The 18468-nt window shown below is 43.3% G+C and overlaps 1 pseudogene; it reads left to right on the top strand.

The window, feature by feature from the left end:
* LOC138844795 (transcription factor BTF3 pseudogene) lies at nucleotides 1–8001 on the top strand (annotated as a pseudogene).
* The last annotated feature ends 10467 nt before the right edge of the window (nucleotides 8002–18468 follow it).

Below are 18468 nucleotides of genomic sequence, written 5' to 3'. Positions count from 1 at the left end.
ATGCAAAAGCAAGAGGATTTATTTGGCGTCTGCGCAGACGGGCCTCCTGAACTCGGGAGTCCGGTGAGTGCCCCCAGTACAAGCCACACGGTTTATATACCCACAGCGACCAATCAAAAGCACTATAGAGTCCATGCACACAGCAGTCCAATCTGCGAGCTGATCATGTGAAGGGCATGCGTCTTCTATCCAATCAGCTACGGGATCACATGGGAGGCATGCACCTCGTCGCCATTTTGTTGTTTACTTCTTTAGTAGTTCCTTTCCCTGCCAGCGCCATCTTGTTCACCCTGAGGGGGGATGACGTCTCGCTCCCTTTGTTCCCCTGGTGGGAGAGCGGAGTCCCGCTTCCCACACCGTTATTTGAGTATTAGGAGGCATACAAACTGGGTTAGGTCTTAGCACAGCCAGGCACAAGTGTCGCAGCTAGCTAAGCATAGGGTCCCTTATTTTTATAGCTGCACCTAAGTTTAGCTTTGGGGGAAAAAAGTTTAGGGCTGTAATTTTAAACTTTAATTTTTTATTCGGGGCAAAGGTGACTTCTTGTTTTTAATAGTGTTAGCTTAAGTCACTCCACCTTGGTTTGATTTTTAAGGTTCTTCAATGGAACTCAAACCATTGCCATCTTGGTTGCCGGTGCTGCAGGCTGCTGCTTAACCCAGTGCACCACAGCACCGGCCCCTATATTTTTAATTTCTAAGAACTATTTGGTGCCGCAGCTCACTTGGCTAATCCTCTGCCTGCGTCACCGGCACCATGGGTTCTAGTCCTGGTTGGGGCACTGGATTCTGTCCCGGTTGCCCATCTTCCAGTCCAGCTCTCTGCTGTGGCCCAGGAGGGCAGTGGAGGATGGCCCAAGTGCTTGGGCCCTGCACCCCATGGAAGACCAGGAGGAAGCACCTGGCTCCTGGCTTCGGATCAGCATGGTGCGCCGGCCGTGGCGGCCATAGGGGAGTGAACCAATGGAAGGAAGACCTTTCTCTCTTTTTTTTTTTTTAATTTTTTTTTTTTTTAATTTTTTGACAGGCAGAGTGGACAGTGAGAGAGAGAGACAGAGAGAAAGGTCTTCCTTTACCATTGGTTCACCCTCCAATGGCTGCTGCGGTTGGCGCGCTGCGGCCGGCGCACCGCGCTGATCCAAAGGCAGGAGCCAGGTGCTTCTCTTGGTTTCCCATGGGGTGCAGGGCCCAAGTACTTGGGCCATCCTCCACCGCACTCCCTGGCCAAAGCTCTCTCGGTCTTTCTCTCTCACTGTCTAATTCTGCCTGTCAAAAACAAACAAAAAAACAAAAACAAAAACAAAAAACAAAAAAACAAAAAACCTGTCATTTTATGATTGTTCACTGTTCTTTTTTCATAGAGAGGTACATTTTTTAAACTCTGTAGTGTATTATAATTTATTTACATTCTCTTTAGCCTTATATTCTGTCCATTTCCTTTGAATTTTATGTTTCTTTGTTTTGTTCTCTAAGGTTGTCCATTGCAAGCATCGGGCAATGGAAGGCTGATTGGAGGCTCTGTGTGGATTAGTGTGTGCATGTGTGAGTGTGTGTATAATATTGGCGTGCATCCCTGGGGAGAAGGGTGCCTCACTCACTTGGGAGAGTGGATTTGGGAGCAAGGAGAAAAGACAAGCCTGGCTGTTGCTATTCTTAAGTTCTGTGGGGAAAGCTGTGGAGTGGGAGGTGGTTGCTCCCACTTTGTATGCAAACTTTTTAATTCCTTTGTTTTCAGTTCTGCTTTTGTGTCTAGCGCCTCTTAGTCTGTAGCCTCAAGCTACAGATAAGGCTCCTTTTTGATTTCTTCTTTGACCCGTTGACTACTCAGAAGTATGATACTTAATTTGCATGTTTTTTGAATTTTCTGGATTTTCTCCAGCTGTTGTTTTCTGTTTTCATAGATTGATCAGCAAAGATACTTGGAATGATTTCAATTTTCTTGAATTTGTTGCCTTTTAATTTGTTCTCTCTTGGAGAATGTTTCATGTGTGCTTGCATTCTGCTGCTGTTGTGTAGAAAGTTCTTTTATGTCTGTTAGGTACATTTGTTCTAAAGTGTAGTTCAGGTCCAATGTTTCCTTATTGATTTTCTGTCCATATGATCTATCCGTTGTTGAGAGTGGTCCCCTACCGTGACTATATTGCTATTTATATCTCCTTTCAGATGTATTGCCATTAGCTTTATGTTTTAAGGTACTCTGATGTTGGGTGCATATATATTTACAATTGTTATGTCCTTTGATGAATTGACTCCTTTATCATTACATAACGATCTTTGTCTCTTGTGACAAGTTTTGACCTAATGTGTATTTTGTCTGATATAAGTCTAACTACCTTACTCTCTTTTTGTTTTCATTTGCATGGAATATCTTTTTCTATCCCTTCACTCTCAGTTTCTGTGTGTCCTTAAAGCTGAAGTGAGTCTCTTATAAGCAGCATATAATTTGATCTTTTAAAATTTTTTATTTATCTATTTGAGAGGGAGAGAGAGAAGGGGAGGGGGTTGGAGAGAATGCTCCCGTCTGCTTGTCCACTATTCAAACTCCTGCGGTGGCCCTGACTGAAGCTGGGAACCAGCTCTCCCATGAGGATGGCATGAGCCCAATTACTTGACCCCTCATCATTGTCTCCCATGTTCTGGGAAACTAGAGTCGGGAATTGGAGCCAAGAATCACACCCAGGCGCTACAGTATGGGACTCGGGCACCTTAACTGCTAGGCCAAATGCCCTCTTCCTAGTTTGATATTGATTAATTAATTCAGTTATTCTGTGTCTTCTTATAGAGAAAGTCAATTCATTCTATTCAAGGCAATTCCTGATGGATAAGGACTATTTTGTTAATTGTTATTTGGTTCTTTTGGAGCGCCTTTGTTTCTCTCTTCCTTTGTGATTCAATGAGTTTTCTCTTTCTAAAATTTCTATTTATTTTTATTTACTTGAGAGACAGACAGACAGATAGTACTGTCATTCACTGGCTCATTCTCCAGATCCCCACAATGGCTACAGTTGGGCCAGGCTGAAGTCAGGCGTTGGGAACTCACAGATCTCTTAGACGGGCGATAGCGACTCAGCAACCTGAACAGTCACCTGCTGCCTCCCAGGGTGCCCCAGCAAGAAGCTGGAATTGCAGCAGAGCCAGGACCCACATCCCCTCCCTCCAGTGTGGGGTGTGGGCACCCGAAGCAGCATCTTAACCCCCTGCATTAGGGTATTCTTTATTTTATTTTATTTATTTATTTATTTTTTTTTTTTTACAGGCAGAGTGGACAGTGAGAGAGAGAGACAGAGAGAAAGGTCTTCCTTTGCCGTTGGTTCACCCTCCAATGGCCGCAGTGGCCGGCGCACCGCGCTGATCCGATGGCAGGAGCCAGGTGCTTCTCCTGGTCTCGAATGTGGGCGCAGGGCCCAAGCACTTGGGCCATCCTCCACTGCACTCCCGGGCCACAGCAGAGAGCTGGCCCGGAAGAGGAGCAACCGGGACAGAATCCCGTGCCCCTACCGGGACTAGAACCCGGTGTGCCGGCGCCGCTAGGTGGAGGATTAGCCTAGTGAGCCGTGGTGCTGGCCAGGGTATTCTTAATAATACTATATACTTAATTTAGGCAGTGAACTTTATCTTCTCATGTTGTTAATTCATGGCCTTTCATATCAAATTGAAAAACTTCCTTTTGTATTTCTCATAAAACAATTCTGGCAATGATGAATCCTTTAGCTTTTGTTTGAGAAGTTCTTGATCTCTCCTTCATCTCTGAATGTCAGCTTTTCAGGTAAAGTATTTGTGGCTTGCAGCTCTGCTCCCCCAAATATTTTGAAAATATTATCACTTTCCCCTGGCCTGAAAAGTCTCTGATGAGAGATCTGTTGTCAGCCTCGTGGGAGTTCCTTCGTATATAGATATCTTCTTTTCTCTTGCTTTCAAGATTCTCTCTTTGTCTTTGGTTGTTGACAATTTGATTGTGTTTTGATAGTGTTTTGGGGGTTGAATCTCATTGAAGACTTTTATGCTTTCTCTATCTGGATGTTTATATCTTTCTTCAGATCTGGGACATTTTTGGTCATTATTTCTTTTAATAAGCACTCTTTGTCCCAAAGGGACAAATACCATATGTTCTCCCTGATCGGTGACGACTGACTGAACACCAAGAGGGAAACCTGTTGGAGTGAGGTGGACACTATGGGAAATGGTGGCTTGATCAGCATAGCCCTGACTGTTAATGAACAACTAAATACATTATCCCTCTTAGTAGTTTTTTTATCTGTTCTACTTAATATGACTGGTTTAGATCTGTAATTGATGCACAGTTATTCTTAAGTGTTGAAAATTAACTGAAATGTGATCCCTGTTGAACATGGTGGTGGGAATGGGAGAGGGAAGAGATGTATAATTTGGGACATGCTCAGGCTGACTTGCCCCAAATGGTGGAGTTGGAAGCATACCAGGGGATTCCAATTCAATCCCATCGAGGTGGCATGTACCAATGCCATCTCACTGTTCCAGGTGATCAGTTTCAGTTCACAGTTGGTCATGGTGAAGGGACTGGGAGTCAAAGGGAGCACATAGACAAGTCTAGTACCTGCTAACGCTAACTGATGGAGTAAATAAAGGGGAGAGTGATCCAACATGGGAAGTGAGATACTCAGCAGACTCATAGAATGGCAGATGTCCTAAATAGCACTCTGGCCTCAGAATCAGCCCTAAAGGCATTCGGAGCTGGCTGAAAAGCTCATGAGAGTATTTCAGGCATGGAAAGCCAAGACACTCTGGCAAAAGATCTCTGCGAGTGAGATCCCAGTGGAAAGAACAGGTCATCAAAGAAGGAGGTACCTTTCTCTGAAGGGAGGAGAGAACCTCCACTTTGACTATGACCTTGTCTAAACAAGATAAGAGTCGGAGAACTCAGAGGGCTTCCATAGCCTTGGAAACTAATGACTGGAGCATAGGGAGATTACTGATGCCATAGACAGGAGTGTCAATTGGTAAAGTCAACAACAGGAGTCACTGTGCACTTACTCCTCATGTAGGATCTCTATCCTTAATGTGCTGTACATTGAGATTTAATGCTATAACGAGTACTCAAACAATATATTTCACTTTGTGTTTCTATGGGGGTGCAAACTGTTGAAATCCTTACTTAATGCATACTAAACTGATCCTCTGTAAAAAAAAAAAAGAAATTATCAATTCCCAACTTGACTCTCACTGGGATTAAACATGACAATAGGTCTGCTCTGATTTCATCATCATTTAAAAAAATCATCTATTATTTTTCACTTTATGTTTCTGTGTGGGAGCAAACTGTTGAAATCCATACTTTATGTATACTAAGCTGATCTTCTGTATATTAAGATAATCGAAAATGAATCTTGATGTGAATGGAAGGGGAGAGGGAGTGGGAAAGGGGAGGGTTGTGGGTGGGAGGGACGGTATGGGGGGGAAGCCATTGTAATCCATAAGTCGTACTTTGGAAATTTATATGCATTAAATAAAAGTTTAAAAAAAAAAGAAACATTAGCCCATTCTGCTAGGCATTATGTTAGAAATAATATTATGTGGTTAATATTCATTTCCAAAATAACTAGTGATTTTGAGCACCTTCCCATGTGCTTACTTGTCATTTGTACATCTTTTGTGTGCTGAACCATTTTTTAAAAATGTTTTATCATTTTAGAATTAGATTGCTTCTAATGCATTGTGCTTTAAGAGTTCTTTATATTATAGATACCCATAGATAGATAGATAGATAGATAGATATCAAGCATTTTTGCAAGGATATTTTAACTTGACTTGGAGGAAGAAGGGTTAGAGTGTGGGAAAAATCACTATGTTGCTAAACTTGTGTATATGAAATTCATGAAGTTTGTACATCTTACATAAAATATTTCTATGTTTAAAAATAATTACAAAGCAAAGTCAACAACAGGAGTCACTGTGCACTTACTCCTCATGTAGGATCTCGGTCCTTAACGTGCTGTACACTGAGGCTTAATGCTATAACGAGTACTCAAACAGTATATTTCACTTTGTGTTTCTATGGGGGTGCAAACGACTGAAATCTTTACTTAATGTACACTAAACTGATCTTCTGTAAAAAAAAAAAAAAAAAAAAAAAGAAAGAAATTTTCAATTCCCAACTTGACTCTCACTGGGATTAAACATGACAATAGGTCTGATCTGATTTCATCATCATTTAAAAAAAAATCATCTATTATTTTTCACTTTATGTTTCTGTGTGGGAGCAAACTGTTGAAATACTTACTTAAGGTATACTAAGCTGATCTTCTGTATATTAAGATAATCGAAAATGAATCTTGATGTGAATGGAAGGGGAGAGGGAGTGGGAAAGGGGAGGGTTGTGGGTGGGAGGGACGGTATTGGGGGGGAAGCCATTGTAACCCATGAGTCGTACTTTGGAAATTTATATTCATTAAATAAAAGATAAAAAAAAATAATTACAAAGCAATGAAGAGAAAATAAAGAAACTTAAATGAAAATTAATTGAAAAATAATATCTTTTGATCAGGTTTTAAATTTTTGTTATGCTTAATTTATCTCTGTTCAACTATAGATTTTTATTTTTCTGTCATATCTTATGGATCTTTCCTAGAGGGAAGTCAAAATATCTTATTCCATGCTTTGTTCTAGTGGTTTCATTATTGTTCTCAGCTAAAAATTTGGATTTATTATACATTTGGCATTCACTGTTGTAAAAGATGTTATGTATGAATGCAATTTCATTGTTTCAATATAAATATGTAATCATTTTATTACTGCATATTAATACTGTATTTTAATTACATGCATGTCAATATATGCATTTTAATACTGCAAAAAAAAAAAAAGCACTCTTATCCTCACTCTGTAACTTTCATATTACACCCTTAGCTCTCTTGACAGTGTCCCAGAAATTCTGTAGCATTTCTTTATTCCTTTCCATTTTTTACTGCTAAGTAGGTATTTTCAAATCACCTGTCTTCGGGTTCAGAGATGTTTTTCTTCAGCTTGATCTATTCTGCTGCTGACACTTTCTATTGCATTTCTTTTCTTTTCTTTTTTTTTTTTTTTTGAAGATTTTATTTTATTTAATGAATATAAATTTCCAAAGTACAGCTTATGGATTACAATAGCCCCCCCCATAACTTCCCTCCCACCCACAACACTCCCCTCTCCCACTCCCTCTCCCCTTCCATTCACATTAAGATTAATTTTCATCTATTGCATTTCTAATTCCGGTCATTGTATGAGTGGGCTTCTAAAACATGGATGAATGAGATTAAAAAGATAAGTTGATTTTGGTGTAATTATTTTTTTGGAGATCTCCACACATAGTTTTTTCGTAGTTTTTTGTGAACATTTGAAGACTTTCTTCTCAGAATTTCTGTGTGTTTCTTTTGTACGCTTTCTATACCGGTTAACATTTTTGTTTTGAGCTGCCATCTTGGGTCTCTGCAGGCGGTGTCAGACCCCTTGAGCACCAACCCTAACCCCTCAAGGCCCCATTCCTTTCCGACAAGCTGAAAGACACTGTCATGAGCCAGGGAACACTCGGCCAGCCGTGGGCACAGGTGCGCATCGGTGGGAGAGGAACTGCTCCAGGCAGAAGAAGGTGGTCCATAGAACAAGGACAGCAGGCGGTGAAAACTTCAGAGGTAAGGGGTAAACATCTCCGGCATGAGGAGGTGACTGTGTTTACAAACCCAGGAACAGTGATCTGCTTCAACACCCCTGAAGTTCGGCTTCTCTGGCAGCAAACACTTTCACCGATACAGGCCACGCTGGGACAAAGCAGCCCACAGAAAGGCCCCCCAGCGTCTTGAACCAGCTCGGTGCACACAGCCTGACGTGTTTGAGGCTGGCAGAGGCTCCACTGAAACAACCTGTGGATGCAAAAGCACCATTTGCTACGGGCGAGGAGGAGGAGGATGAAGCTGCAGACGTTGTGGGGAATGTGGATAAGGCCTCTAAGAAAGGCGAACTGGATGGAGTCGACTTCCGCAGAAAGTAAAACTTGAAGAAGTTCCTGGGAGCTGCTCTTTTGTATTACAGCTGCTCTTAAAAATCGTTTTGTTTATGATCTAATAAAATCTAGATCTCTAATATTTTGAAGCTCAAGCGCCTTGGGCAGTGCAGCTCTGTTCAGTGTGTGTTTATGCACAATTCATTCTTTGCTAAGCAAGCTAAAGAAATTGGAAATAAAGTTTGAAACAATGGTTAATATATTTTTTCTGTTTTTTTTTTTTGGTATCATCTTTCTGATATTATTGAGTTATCTCTCTGTGTTCTTTTATAGTTTTCTGAGCTTCCTTGGAGTAATTATTTTGAATGATTTGAATTATGTCAGCAATTCATAGCTCTCTAGTTAGTTTATAGAAAATTATTGTGTTCCTTTAGTGATACTATGTTTCCTTGTTTTTTCCTGTATTTTATTGTCTTGTTTTGAAGTCTGTGCATTTGATAGAACTGTCAAGTCTTTGGAGCTTCTCTGTGGTTGGGTACAAGCACGATGGTTGGGTGGAGTGTGGCAGTTATGGCTCGGGGGAGGGTACAGCAGCATAGTCCCATGGAGGTCTGTCCCCCGAGATTTGCATTGCCAAAGATTCCAGGGTCCTCCTCTGCGAAGGCTGTGCGTGTCTGCAGTAACAGCGAGGGTCACTGGGCTCTTTGATAGCAAAGTTTGCTGGGGCCTTTCTAACCTCTCTTCTCCCACTGTGGAAGTCCTAGGTAAGAGGATTGCTTTTGTGACCAGGTGCAGTTTGTGGATGTACTCCAGAGGGTGAGGGCAGCAGCGTGTGATGCGTGGCACCCATGGAGTGGCTCTGGGGCACAAGTACACATGAAGAGACCATCGTTCCAGCATTCAGAGCCACGGTGGCGGGAATGCAGGTGCCCCACTGCCACGTTGGTAGTGGTGTGGAAGCTATGGGTGCTTGTGGAGTAGTCTGAGGATGAAAAACCCGAACATGGATCTGTGCAGAGCATTAGTAGCGCTCGGGTTTAGGGCGCAGGCTGGCCCACTGTGGTGACAGAGCCAGTGTCTGGAGCGCGAGTGCTGTGATGAAGAGAAGCTGTGGCTCCATTTCCCGGGTGTGTGGACTAGCCTGCCACTGTGGTCATGCTGGTGTCGGAGGTGTGAGTGTGTGTGATGCAGCCATGGGGCCAGGGCTTGCTGTACAGGTGCAGGACCTGGGCGACAGGCCAGCTGCTGTGGCAGGGCAGAGGTACTTGTGGAAGGTGCTGGAGCCGGCACATGCAGAATGAGTAGGGCTCAAGGCCTGGGGTGAGGACTGGCACATGGCAGCAGTGGATCCAGGTATAATGTGGCCACCGGGCAGGATCTGGGACACAGGCATGCGCAGAGGCCCAGTGACTCTGGAGTCCAGGGTACATGCGAAGTCGGGAGCTACGGTGGAACCATGGCAGCAGCTCCTTCTTGGGGGTGGGGCGTAACTGGGTCTTCCTCCCTGGGGAATCCACAGAGAGGGTGGCTGTTGGCTACCTTGGTGGTGAAAGATGCCAGCGTCCTCTACAGAGCAGGCCACTGGGGATCACGGTGACAGGCACCACGTGACTAACGATGATAGCTCCTGCCCGCCTTCTTTGTTCCTGGATTTATAGAGGTCTCAGGTATGCCAGATCTCCAGCTGCCTGTTCTATGTGATTATTCTGCTATTTTGCCCTCCTGTGTTGCTGAAGGTTCCTAAATGGAACTTGTGTTCCTCTCAAGGCTATTTTGTGGTAGATAGGGGTTTATTTGTTGCTTCTTTTTGTGGGCAATAAAGGACGGTATCGCCCACTGTGCCATATTATTCTCTTAACTTTTTTTATTTTACTATTTATTTATTTGAAAGGCAGAGTTACAGAGAGGCAGAGGCAGAGAGAGAGGTCTTCCATTCACTGGTTCACTTCCTAGATGGCCACAATGGCCAGAGCTGGGCTGATCTGAAGCCAGGAGCCAAGAGCTTCTTCCAGGTTTCCCCCGTGGGTACAAGGCCCCAAGCACTTGGGCCATCTTCCACTGCTTTCCCAGGCCATAGCAGAGAGCTGGATCAGAAGTGGAGCAGCCTGGACTAGAATCAGCGCCCATATGGGATGCTGGCACTGTAAGCAGTGGCTTTACCCGCTACGCCACAGCACTGACCCTTCTTTTAATTTTTATAGTAGAATTGAAGGTGATTTTTACATAACCATTAAAATATTAGAGAATTCTGAATTTGAGATATAAATGTATATATTTACAAATAAATATATACAACTTTGCCAATGAGTTTTATACATTTATATATATATATTTTAAAGATTTATTTTACTTGTTTGAAAGAGAGAGAAAGAGAGAGAGTGTGCACACTTCCATCCACTGGTTCACTTCCCAAATGTCTGCAATCAATGGCTGGGGCCGTGCCAGGCTGAAGCCAGGAGCCCAGAGCTTCTTCCAGGTCTCCCACGTAGGTGCAGGGTCCCAAGTACTTGGGCCGTCCTCCACTGCTTTCCCAGGCCATTAGCAGGGCTGGATTGGAAGTGGAGCAGCTGAGACTCAAACCAGTGCCCGTGGGGGATGCTGACATCACAGGCAGTGGCTTTGTCACTTTCCTCTGGTGTCACGTTCTCTGGTTCTAAATGATCCTCATATACTGGCACTGGTACTGTACGTTGCAGCAAGTTGTGTCCTCCTTCAGTCTCCAGATTTGTCTTAGTGAGGACTGTCACCAGTTAGCCTAGCGTAGAGTTCTGGGCAGGTCAGGTGGTGCTGTCTATGGGCTGGCAGTGGTTGCTGGCGAGGATCTCTGGACGTGTTGCTGCTGCTCATGCCTGAATAAGGTGGGGCTGTGAGTAGGCTCTGCGGTCATAAGGGCTGGTTTTCTGGGCTCCCCAGTCTTGCGGAGGAGTTGGCTGTGTTCTGGGTCAGTCAGGGTCACTACCACACACCTGGGTTGGGCAGGGCTCCAGGCTGTTGAGTGAGGCTCTCTGGTGGGGCAGGTTACAGGCCTTGCTCTGCAGCTGACTAGGACCGAAGGCTTGGCTTCCTGTTTAGGTGGGGCTGTAGGTTCAGATCTGCAGCCAGGCAGGTGCATTGGCTAAGCTCCCAGGTTAGGTGGTGTCCCTGGCTGGACTCTGCTGAGTATGAATGTTTGCTAGACTCTCTGATTGGTCAAGGCTGATGGCAGGGGGTTGGTGTCATTGCCAAGGTCCTTATGCTGGTTCCTGTGAGTCCCATTCCCTGTCTTCATTCCTACATGACCCCACGTGGTCAAGCCACCAGTTGCCCCAGTGTTCTCTAGGAGGTGAGACAGAAATGGGCCTTTAAGAAGCACCCAGAATGCTGCCTTCGACTCTGTTTCCTTCAGCAGAGAGAATGTAGGCTCAGAGATCTTTCTTGGGATGGAATGGGATGACCAAAGTGAAACTGCTCCTGTTATTTCCACTATTGTAATTTTTCTTGGTTTATGAACTCCAAAGGAGTACCTTAGCCTCGTTCCTGAGTTCTGGGATTTTCCCAAAAGCATTCTTCTCCCTTGGATAATTGTTAGCTGGTGTTTTTGTAAGGGCGACCATGACCAGGGAGCTCCTCTTCTCCCAACTTGCTGACATCTTCCACCTTAATTTTAAAAAGGGGGCCTTGCATATTTATTTTTTGCATGTCCATATAAATGATGTGGCAAATTCTGCTCACAGTTAGTATAAAAGTTATCTAATTTCTAAGTGAGAAATGTGGCCAACTCCCCTGAGGGTCTACTGAGAGGAGCCACTTGAAGAAAAGTACAGCTAAGCCCCTCCCAGGAAGACTGGGGGAAAGGGGAAAAGCCTTTCAAGAGCAAACCAGCCTGAGCGGTAACAGCCATCCTCCCTCCCTTCCCCTTCATTCTGACACATTGTGGTCATGGATCGTCACACTTGTCCTCCGCCCCAGAAGAACTGGCAATTCTAGAATGGTTCTCTGACACATTGAGTTGGGGAGCGGTGATCTGATGTTGTTCAAATGTTGTCAAGCCCTCAAGGATCAGTTAGTAAAAAGGCATTATAAGCTCAGAGAGGGAGTGCCAGGGGGTGGAGTTGGGATCAGTCTGAAGTAAGAATTTGAGAGTGTCCCTCGGACCAAGAGGGCAGTACAGATGTGACTGGGGTTCAGCGGGGGCCGTGGCTCATTTGGCTAATCCTCCGCCTGAGGCGCTGGCATCCCATATGGGCGTCGGTTCTAGTCCCAGTTGCTCCTCTTCCAGTCCAGCTCTCTGCTGTGGCCCAGGAGGGCAGTGGAGGATGGCCCAAGTGCTTGGGCCCCTGCACCCAAATGGGAGACCAGGAAGAAGCACCTGGCTCCTGGCGCTTCAGCACAGCGCTGGCCGTGGCAGCCATTTTGGGGGTGAACCAACAGAAGGAAGACCTTTCTCTCTGTCTCTCTCTCTCTCTCTCTGTCTATAACTCTATCTGTCAAATAAATTTAAAAAAAAAAAAAGGATACTGCTTTAGAATACTTTGTTGTTTGGATGTATTTGCTCCATTGACGTCAGGTTGCAGGGAGTTAATTAATTATAAACTCTGTATATTTCTGGGCATCAGGGTGATCGCCATGAAAATCTGACCACTGCATGCCGTAATAAGGAAATTCTTGTGTAGGACTGAGCACATGCCTGAGTGAGGCCATCTTTTTTGTTGTTCAAATGTATGAATAAGCACCCATTTTTCTGTGTTCCAGGCTAACCAATCTTTCTTTAGACCAATAGTTTATTTTTTTATGGTGTTGTACCATTATCTAACAAATAGTTTAGGAATAATAACATTTACATAATAATATTTATATAATAACATTTACATCCAGGCAGAGATAGAAGTGCAATCTAATGAGGGTTAGACAGAAAATTCAATAAAAACATGGATCTACACTTTGTACCACTTAACAAAATAAAATCCATATAGATGAGAGAAATAAATATAAAAAGTCAAATTATTGACTTTTCTGGTCGATATTTTAGGTGCTCTTAAATATCAAACTATCTCCAGTCTTAACGTTTCAATTGCTGTAAAGCTTATTGTTTAGATTATACAAACTTTCAGAAGTAATTATGGTTTTCTGGTGTTTTTGACTAATGGTGCTTTTGTATTTTTAAAGATTCCAGATTGGTCATTCCTACTCCTCTTTATGGGTATTTGAAAGATAAGTGTATGTGTGTGTGTGTGTGTGTGTGTGTTGAACCAAATTTTGATTTCTTTATTTTGTTACTGACTTTAGATATTTCACCTAATGGCAATTTTATTAAAAGCATAGAACTGAACAAATACTTTATCTTTGCTCTAGGATTCCACTGCAATTATAGAACAAAGGATAAATTCATAATTGTGCTGGAAATAGGGAAGAGTGACATAATGTCCTATGTAGGCAAGTTTAGGGAAATTCTCACTTTCTTATACAGATAACTCAAAAACTATTTAAACATATGCTCAAGATGTATGTGTTAGGATGGTCAACAGCTAGAATGTTTAGCAAGAGGAAAATCATTCCATGGATACAGGAATGTGTAAATTTATGTTGCCATTATTTGTATGATTAAGTTTATAAACATTACATATACATACCAAGGTGTATATATGGCCCTAAAATGTTTTGAAAGTGTTTCTATACTAAATTCTGAATAAAGACTCTCCATGAGACAGGAGTGGGAGTTAAAGTATATAGTATACTATAAGGGTTGTGAGAGAATAGGGAAAACTTTGACTTTGTATACAATGCACCTCTGTATTGTTTGAAAAATGTTCAGATGAGTATCAAAAGATTGAATGATAGGTGGGTGGTTTCCTGTAGCTAACGTTCCACCTAGATTCTATATTTTCATGAATCTGAGTTCTTTTACATTTCTCTTTGTCTATTTTGATGATACATGATTCTATCTTGTGATTTCTTTGTCAAGTTTAAAATTAATAAGACTATCATGTTATGAATAATGGTTTAGATGAGGTTTCTCTCTTGATATGATTTCTAAAAGAACGTAGATTATTAGAGACATACTATGAGTTTTTTGTTCTACATTCTCTTGAGATAAAATTTTGAAATTAGGTTTGGTTTTTCAACAACACACTTGTTGGTGAATATTTAAATGTCTACAGCACCGTAGATGCATTATCATATGTAGGACAGGCATGTCGTGTATTCATTATTTCTACAGCATGAACTGAAAAAAAACACACAGAGTGAGGAATCGAAGAACAAGCAAGGGTGTTTTATTTATTATGATAATCCTCCTTAAGTCGCCTCTTCCTGCTTTTGATCTAGGTGAAAGCAAGCTGGGAACCTAATTAAACCATTGCTAGTGAGACCAGGAGATAGCATGCACAAAATATTGATTCTGACCAACCAGATTTTGAAGTTGAAGTTAATTAAGAGCAATATACAAATAATCCCTGCAAATGGTGACATTTAAAAATGCATGTTGAATATTCTGAAGCAGTTATGTAAATGACCAAGAATAAGACTCTAGAGACAATGTGAAACATGCAAGCTCACCTTTTAATGCCTTTTGGTAATGTTTTCATTAGACTTAATGTTTGCTGGGGGACTGTGTACTTGGAGGTAATCTGATGACTGAAATGTAGTGCTGAGAGATGGGGCGCCCTGGAGGAGGGGACTGCCAAAGCACAGGGGACTGTAGGAAGGGTCAGCGGTAACAATAACAGTAGAAAAACTAATGACATTCCCTGTGCTCCTGTGGAGGCTTTGAGCCTGCCTGCAGTGGAAGAGCACCAACAACATAGGGAGGGAGGCGCCGGTTTTAAAAAGGGCATGGTCTCGGGGCTCATGAGGGTTCATCCCCTGGGTGGGCTCTTGGAATAGTGGTGACAAAAATTAAACTGTCCATGTAAGCTACAAGCTGCATAGACTTTCATACAGTTCTAGCTGATGGATTTCAACTGGACAAGGAGGAGACATAATTGCTCATGTGTAGTTTGGGAAACAGATGCAAAAATATTGAATGACCTAAGATTAGGTCAGTGGTCAGCACAGGAGCAGGGACCTGATCCAGGTGTTTTCATTCTCACTGTAGGTTATCAGCAAATGTCTGGGGAGCAGCATCTTCTGGCCCAACTGCCTCTGGAAGCAATTCTGCCCTTGAAGGGCACAATTTCATCCGGAGTTTCTCCCTGCTCTCTTTTTTTTTGACAGGCAGGGTGGACAGTGAGAGAGAGAGAGACAGAGAAAAAGGTCTTCCTTTATCCATTGGTTCACTCTCCAATGGCCGCTGCAGCCAGCGCACCGCGCTGATCCGAAGCCAGGAGCCAGGTGCCTCTCCTGGTCTCCCATGGGGTGCAGGGCCCAAGCACTTGGGCCATCCTCCACTGCACTCCCTGGCCACAGCAGAGAGCTGGACTGGAAGAGGAGCAACCAGGACAGAATCCAGTGCCCGGACCGGGACTAGAACCTGGGGTGCCGGCGCCGCAGGTGGAGGATTAGCCTATTGAGCCACTGTGTCGACCCTCCCTGCTCTCTTCTAAATATGCTGGTCTCAGTACATCCCCATTTTTTTTTCCCATTCTTCTTTCTCTTTTGTCTTTGGATTTGGCCAATCCTTTATTAAGACCTTATAACTTTATTCCTGTCCATGTTGTTTTTTTTTTTTAATTTATTTAAAGGAAGTTTCTGTATATATGTTGAGAGACAATCCTAGAATAGTGAATTATCTTCTATGTTGTTCTATTCTGGTTGGGCATTGATTTTGGGGGTGGGGGAGGAGCAATTGTCCTTATGTATTTAATGTCACTCAGAGTTGAATGTCTAGAGTCTTAACGACTTAAGGAGCAGAAATGTCCTCCACATTTTGCCTGATCAGAAATGCATTGATTGCCACCAACATTGCCACAGTTTGGAAATGACTCCTGTAGCATATCATTTTTTAGTGTTCTTTGCCATCATTCTGCACAAATATTAATGGAATTTTCTCATTTAGAAGAACCCAATGCACACATTAAGATTTAAATTTGTATATTTCAAGTGATAGCATTCATGATCTGTTGAGAAATTATTATAGTTGTGTATGTGATACTGTTCTGAGTTCCTGGCAATTTTCTGTACTTAGTATATGCTCCTCATACACGTCTTGCAGCAAGGCTAATTGTCTTTGGATTAATGACATTAACTTTTTTTTCTTTTCTTTTTTTTTTTTTTTTTTGGACAGGCAGAGTTAGACAGTGAGAGAGAGAGACAGAGAGAAAGGTCTTCCTTCCATTGGTTCACCCCCCCCACAAGGTGGCCGCTACGGCCAGTGCTGATCCAAAACCAGGAGTCAGGTGCTTCCCCCTGGTCTCCCATGCGGTGCAGGGCCCAAGCACTTGGGCCATCCTCCACTGCACTCCCGGGCCACAGCAGAGAGCTGGACTGAAGGAGGAGCAACTGGGACAGAACCGGCACCCCAGCCGGGACTAGAACCTGGGGTGCTGGCGCTGCAGGTGGAGGATTAGCTTATTTTTAAACATTTATTTTTATTCATTTGAAAGGCAGAGAGAGAGAGAGGAAAAAAGAGAAAGAGAGAATCTCCCACTTGCTTATTCACTCCTTAGGTGCCTGCAACAGTTGAGGCTAGGCCAAGTTGAAGCCAAGAGCCAGGAGTTCAATCTGGGTCTACCACATGGGTGGCAGGGACTCAAGTATTTGGGCTATCACCTGCTGCCTTCCAGGGTGTAAATTAGCAGGAAGCTGGATTAGGAAGCAGAGCAGGGTCTTGCACTCTGCCACATGGGTATCCCAAACAGCTTCTAACTGCTCACCAAATACTCTTCTCCCACCGTAACATTAATGAGACTGGTTTATTCAGACGTCAATTTTTGCAAACCTGTGGGTGTTTGTTTCTTCTTCTCTTTAAGCTTGTCTTCAATTTTGCTCCCCACGATCTTCCCCTTGGGCATTGACTGCTCCACAGTAGATGTAGGTCCTGAGACCAAGCACAGGCTAGCTGGTTGACTTGTCATAGCAGAATCAGGTAACTTCCTCAGAATCAGGAACTCTGGCTCACTTTGAACAATTCAGAAGTTTGGAAATCGGGATTTGCAGCTTCAGCCTGTTGGAATGGGCTTTCTAACTGACAGCAGCAAGAAAAATCAAGTGGAAGAAATGTTTAAATTCACAGAACCAGAAAAAATATAAATCTCAAATACTCACAATAAATTAACCCTGGATTTGTCGTGCTAACACGGCAAATTGTTACCTACTTAACATAATTGAGACCCACGATGTTGACGAGCAGGCCGTTTTCTGAAACAATATTGTCACAGTGCATGAAAGAGAAGAGCTTGGGATAGCACCAAATTAACCCTGAGGAAGGCGATTGTTGCACTGCTCATGGTTTTAGGGGGACGCTGGGCAGAGTGGAGCTGGAGAATCTGAGAGTGAGACAGACACGCTCTCCAGCTGTGAACAGATGTGTTCGCAGAGTCCATTTAAAATCAGGACTTTCTAACTTTTCAGTATAGTTCCCCACAATGCTAATAGTAAGTTCTCTACACTAGCCGTTTGCTAGGCCCTTCGCAAACGCTTATGTGAATTCTCTCATTTAACTCTTTCAAAAATCCTGTGACTTACATTGTAATTAATCCAATTTTATAGCAGAAGGAGGAGGCACAGAGAAGTTAAATTGTTCAAGTTTCCACAGTGGGATCTCAGCAGTTTGAATAGGATCTGTACTCTCAACCATTTTACACATAGAGGTGATGGCAGTAACCATAGCCCGGTTCTGTTCTGATGATCGGTTACTGCATAGCCATCTGCCCACTGGAACCAGGGTCATTGCCCTTGTAATTGTGTTGAAGGGCTCGCCTGGGCAGCTCCCATTTGTCCCCACTGTTGTCGACAGAGATGGCGGACTGGGGTTGGCGGATTCACTTCCGGCATGACTCCATGGCTGACAATCCGGTATTGGCTCTCCGCTGGGAGTTCACCTGGGGCTCTTGGCCAGGGTTCTTGGTTCCAAGGCCCTTTCCATGAGGCTGCTTGGGCTTCCTCACCAGATAGTGGCCAGTTTCTAAGAGACAGGAAGTGGAAGCTGCCAATTTCCTAAGGCCTGGATCTAGAAACTAGCCCTTCTAGCTCTCCGCTCTCTCCTATCTGTCAAACTTGTGCTAGAAACTCCCCAGAATCTAGGAGGGGAAGGGGTGGCTACTTCTTGATGGAAAAAGTGCCAGAGAATTTGCAGTCATCTTTAATCTACCGTGAGCACCCAGAACAAACCAGAAACACCTATGTCACCTGTGATTGTGATGAAGTTTTCTCAAACTTATCTTTTACCATCTTCCTATACCTGATTCGCTTTAATTTAAATCTTTTAAAATACGTATTTTTCAACTCTTAAGGTCTGTGATTCTTTGGGAGAGGGATGCATCATTTTCAAATATAAAACAGCTAGAGTGGAGTTGGGTTTCTATTCATATTTATCAACAGTCATGTTTCCTTTTGCTCCGAGGCAGCTGTAAGATTGAACACATGATAACCAAGAAACTA

Source organism: Oryctolagus cuniculus, chromosome 12 (genome assembly GCF_964237555.1).
Source record: "Oryctolagus cuniculus chromosome 12, mOryCun1.1, whole genome shotgun sequence".
In the NCBI taxonomy this organism is placed as follows: Eukaryota; Metazoa; Chordata; class Mammalia; order Lagomorpha; family Leporidae; genus Oryctolagus; species Oryctolagus cuniculus.
The sequence above is the reverse complement of the archived record's forward strand: the minus strand, read 5'-3'. Positions and strand labels throughout refer to the sequence as shown.